The sequence below is a fragment of the Apostichopus japonicus genome, chromosome 16 (genome assembly GCF_037975245.1).
Source record: "Apostichopus japonicus isolate 1M-3 chromosome 16, ASM3797524v1, whole genome shotgun sequence".
NCBI classification, from domain to species: domain Eukaryota; kingdom Metazoa; phylum Echinodermata; class Holothuroidea; order Aspidochirotida; family Stichopodidae; genus Apostichopus; species Apostichopus japonicus.
The window spans coordinates 503,071-509,003 of record NC_092576.1 but is presented as its reverse complement, the minus strand read 5'-3'; the positions used below and the strand labels follow the sequence as shown (position 1 = coordinate 509,003).

Here is a 5,933-nt window from a genome sequence, read left to right as displayed (position 1 = left end):
GTACCAGCTATGAGTATATGGAACCCTATTTGATGTTCAATTAGTAAAGATTTTAACGATTGAGTATTTTAAAGCATTTGATTACTAGATTTTCAAAGTGACACTTTTAATACTATAATTGTTCACAGTTGCACCAAGCAAAGACGTAAACTACAGCATTTGACTTTTTTTCAGATCGATTATAGTCAAGCCACTGAATTTCTCATACCAAAACATGTTGCCCCCATATTATCTTTCAGTGCATTGTCATCGTGACAAGTAAACGTACACCTAAAATAACACACGCGGCTAATGGTGCTTATCATAATGTCAATACAATTGCCAAGTAGGCAATGTTATTTTAACTTACTATTGCTCTGTGAGTAACCCGTCGTAGTTTTCACTCTCAATCTAGAATATCAGTTGTCATTCTCAGATGTCGATACAACTGCCAGGTATGCAATATGATTTTCATTTTCTCTTCTCTGTTTGTCATTGTTATTGATCTTTAATTCACACATCGTTGTTTGAACTTTCCACCTAGAACATCAGTTGTTTTTATTCACAGATTTTCTCAATTACACTGTTTTTGCACAGCTGTAGAACAGTCAGTGTATATATCCCACACATAAACGACAAATATATCCCCCAGAGTAAGTAACATTCTAACGTGTTGAGAGACTAAAAGCTTCAAGTAGAAAGATAAAAGTAAGATTTCGATAAAGAAAGAAATCATAACTCTCCGTCTAGAAACATTGTAACAAACCATCAGAATACGGACACTTTCGTGGAGGTAATAATAGAATCCCGGACATCTTTTAATATTCCTATCAGCCAATTGATTACAGGCAGATTATCTTCGTTCTTTACAAAGGAACGGACAGACATTACCAATATCACTGATTTTATACAAGAAAACGTTGCCTGTCGTGAAAAAGTGACGTCATCAATCACAGTACATAGAAGAGATAGTACAAGATGATTGCCTTTCATTTCAGTGGTGAACATTTTCGTCATATTGGATGTTATTTATCACGTCATTGCGGATATAAATCTTGGACAAACAATAACTGTTAATCTTCACGACGACCTGATTCTGAATTGTTCTACTAGAGAGGATGTAGCGCATTATAGTTCACGAAGATGGCATCACAATAACCACACTTTATTTGCAAATTTATATCCAATCAATCCAATAAATAGTGAATTAATACCATCGGATTAGTCATTACATATCAGAAACGTCTCTTTATCGAACGAAGGGAACTATTCTTGTATGGAAAATACAAGCCACGTAGTTGTGGGGTATCAGGTAGAAGTAAATGGTGAGTTCATGTTACATGCAAATTTTCTAAATTATCTACAGCAGTTCACTTGGTTGGCTCTTTCATCGACCATCAATCTGTTTTTATTACTATTTAATTTAACAATAATTATTGTACTATTTAAATATCAATTTAAACTATGATGATATTTTATACTTTAAAATTACTTTTTTTGTAAATATAATATTTCTTCAACGTACGTAGTAGACTAAGTTAAGGTTCAATCTAGTTGACTTCTAATAATTATATGTCTATAAATGCACAATTTATAATATTTTGGACTGACAGGATACTTTATCATTCGCAAAGAGCTTCATCATTTAGGGGCAATGGCGAATTCGTTTTGTACGTTATCGCACAAACCGAGTTAATCCACGCGAGAACGGAAAAATAGAGGCATCATGCCTTTGCAAATTGAAATTGTAGTGAGTTGGTAAATCCAGAATAGTCAACAACTTCTGATTCATCCGGGATTTGAACCCGGGCCTCTCGCTATATATGCGGACCTCTAACAACTAGCCTATGAACGCTGATTGCATGTCCAGAGGTTCCAAACAAATATATACATATATATATATATATATATATATATATATATATATATATATATATATATATATATATATATATTTGTTTGGAACCTCTCTCTCTATATATATATATATATATATATATATATATATATATATCTATATATATATATATCTTTATATATATCTCTATATATCTTTATATTTTTTATATATATATTTATATATATATTTATATATATATTTATATATTTGTATTTATATATATATATATATATATATATATATATATATATATATATATATATATATATATATATATATATAAATGGTCTTGTAAAGTGCTTAATTTATGTTTGCTTTATGTTATATACGTTTAATTGTAACTAAGATTCGAAGGTTTTAGAAATTCTTGCACTAAGTATGACGAAAATGTATTTCATTTTAACAATGCACGTAACGTGTTTGTCCTCCATTGTGAAATCTTCGGTTTCGTCTTCAGATATCAAATAACCTAGTGCATGTTCATTTCTTACTTAGTCCCTCCAAGACTGTTTTACTTTCAAGTTGGAAATTATACATTATCCGATGAACATTACTTCCGTATCGAGACGAACGAGACGTTGGACGTGTCCTGCTATGTTATTGGTGTTAAACCTACCACTGCTCTACAGTGGTTGGTCAATAATGAAAGAATTCAGCCGAGGAACGTCGAAGATGTATTTGAGGACGTAGCCAAGAATAAAATCTCTAACATCCACTCTAAGATTTGTTCCATCCTCCAACAACTAATGGAACTTATGATGTGTTCGATGTTCAACTGTTTTCACTAATCGAGAGCACACAGAGGTTCTCTTCTTTGACCACGGTAAGCCTTTGTTGTTAATGATGAAGAAATATTGAGGGTAACCAAAACATAAAGTTAAAACATGTCGTTAAATTTTCGAGATATCACACTTGTATTTTGCCAAATTAAAAGACTAAGAAATATCGACATTTAATATTCAATATTGTGATGCACTTTCTGTATTTGCTGTGATTTGACATGGCAGCGACTATATACCTGATGTTTTACCTTAGCATTAGTTAATTTGTACAACCAAATCTGACGCATACAGGTATATTTGAATAGACAGTAATGAGATAAACATTGGCCTTAAATCTTCGCGGCTGCTGTCGTTTAGGGGTTATAAAGCATTCCTATCTTATTCATTTCAATCGGAGGAGTTGTATGAAAATAAAATTACAACTTTTGATGTAATATCAACTGGCATATTTATAGTAATATATAATGTAAGTGGGAAACAAAGTAAAAACAGAGCTCACCACTATTAAATAAATAATAATAATAATGGACATTTATAATGCGTCGATATCCGTAAAAAAAATGCTCATGGCGCAGTGACACAAACAGTGCGACAGCAAAAAAAACAGTAAGCATAGTACAAGACAAAAATGCAAGCCAAAATAGAGATGAGTCTTGAGAGAGCGTTTAAAAGAAACAAGAGATGGACTATGTTTTACATGTTCTGGAAGGCTGTTCCACAGAGAAGAGCAGCAGCAATTTTTTTTTTGCACCATGATCGATTTGAACGATTTCACACAGAAGTAACTTATTGTGTGATCTCATTTAACTGCGATTTGCGTGATATGGTTGCAGAAGTTCTGACAAGTAGAATAGCAAAGTTCTAACAAAATAGCGATATGTGACAATCAATATTTTATAAATAATTCGAAAATACTGTACTGGAATATTTGAAAAAAGGTGGTTATTAGAAGCACGAGATATAATCAAATCAAGAGTATGACCATGCCTATGTGTAGGATTCAGAATATATTAGTAAAGATCATTCGATGATAATAGTTCCAAAAAAGCGCTTGGAATCATTGTCAGCAAGGTTGTCAACATGAATGCTGAAGTCACCAGTGATGACAAGCTTGGAAGAGGTAAGCATATACGAGTCCACAAGATGTTGAATTCATCTAAAAACTTAGGAAATGAACATCCAGATGTTGGCGGTCTATAAACAATGACAAGGGAGATAGATGATAAGGATGACCACAATTTAAGTTCGAGTGATTCCAATGATTTAATTTTGTTTTGTTCAATCAATTCAAAGGGGTAGTCCAGATTTTGAGATAACTGTCACTCCACCACTTTTAAGGATATTATTTCAGGATGCAATCATGAAAAATAGAGGATGACAGATTGATGTTTCTTCCGTATGTGATATCATGACAAATTTCGCAGGTTGAATGATCAATATAATTACAATTTAAACATTGGAACAGACTACAATAGTTTAAACATTGTGTTCTAAAACACTGCTTACATTCTCTGTTGAAATATTTACCACTAAACGTTATGCCGCTAAGACTTTGATACCTCATTCATTTGAAATTCTAGTGACTATGTACTTACATACAATTCTACGATGCGGCATATGTTATGTCATATCTTTGGTAAATCTCTTTACTGGGTAAGGATTGCAGTTTTTGTAGGATATTTTTTCTATAAAGCAAAACTTAATCTGATTTTAAAGTTCACGTATTTTATCCGTTTTGTGATCAGTGCCTCTTAGGTAATTTGAGATGCTGGTTGATGATATGAAAGTCACCGATGGTGAACATTACTTTGTCAAAGAAGGCAAGATATCGAACATCTCCTGCTACGTCCTGAAATCAAGACCATTGAATAATATTCATTGGACTGTTGAAAACATAGAAAACTACTACCTACCGAGTGTAAAGTTCGACATGAAGAATGACTCTGCTACAATGCAGTTATCGAATACACTGTCTGTCGACACTTCAATTGCATCCAGCATCCGTTAATGGAACCATAACATGTGTTCAAATCGTAGAGGATATTTTAATTCAAGAAAACATTGGGATCCACCTTCATACTTTTGGTAAAGCTTAAACATCTTATCCATTATGTTGGTTAACATTTGACAAAACTAATGAGAGGAATTCACTTCATATAACCAAAACAAAAATAACAAGACAAATTTCCGACTCTTTTTCTTTCTTTGCTATGATATAATTTAAATAACGCGATCTTAATAATGAAGCAAAAACAATTAAACAGTAAAGTTATTATAAATTTGTGAGACAATGTTAATTGCAAGACAGTGTATACGCTTTGACGTTTTGGTCTCACCATAGGCCAGAAACCAACTAGGCTCACTGTACCCATATATATATACAAATGTATACTTTACCATCACATGTCTTGTCACCAAATATCCTAAGCAATAATAGGGAGAAGATTTCCAAACAGTTACACTTATTAAATTAGTGCCAAGTACTGAGTTTTGTATGTGTATAATACTAATTCCAGTCAGTTTCGTTTCCTTTTCAGCAAACGATAAAACACAATTATCATCTGTAGAAGTCTCAATTGTAGAAAGAACATTACAGATTGCAATCATTAGCACCATTTGTTTCATTTTCGCGTCAACTCTCGCGTGTGTACTTAAAAGGGGTAAGTTCATTACAACATTGGGTAAAAGACATAGATAACAATTATATTTACAAAAGCTAAATCGAATATTTTAAGCTCGTAGAGATATAGAAGAAGGACGTAACTACTGTTACATCTACTGATAAATAGTATTTATATTTTATCAAAGAGCTTTATGTTCGAACGTGTTAATAAAGCTGCATAAAATCTGCATTTTCATCGTAACGGCCATTTTACCGAAGTTGAGCTATTATAAGGGTTTATTTACTATAATCGATGATCAATGCAGGTATAATTTTCTATTTACAGTGTTCCTGAGGAGAAGAACTATTTCAGTAACGTGAGTCTTTTTTACCATCTCATCATGTTTCAAACAGATTAATTTCAGATTTTGTTATGATACTTTCATCGACTAACTCCGATACTATCGATTACCTCCGATATATTATGCCATCCCTATTGTATGTAAGGAGTATAGAGGAGCAATTTAAATGCTGTGTCTTTTTAAATAATTCATGTCGCTTTTAGCAATATTTAATTATAACTATTAATATTATTTAATTGTGTAGGATGATGAAACTTAATTATTTTAGTACCTGCAATATATCCACAGCTCGAGGAAACAGCTAGAAA

The 5,933-nt window shown here is 32.3% G+C and overlaps 1 long non-coding RNA gene across 1 annotated transcript; it reads left to right on the top strand.

The window, feature by feature from the left end:
- The first annotated feature begins 4,368 nt into the window (after positions 1-4,368).
- Positions 4,369-5,638, top strand: LOC139983368 (uncharacterized). Its single transcript, XR_011798635.1, has 3 exons — positions 4,369-4,746; positions 5,199-5,321; positions 5,610-5,638. It is a non-coding gene; the product is annotated as an uncharacterized lncRNA (long non-coding RNA).
- Positions 5,639-5,933: the final 295 nt, after the last annotated feature.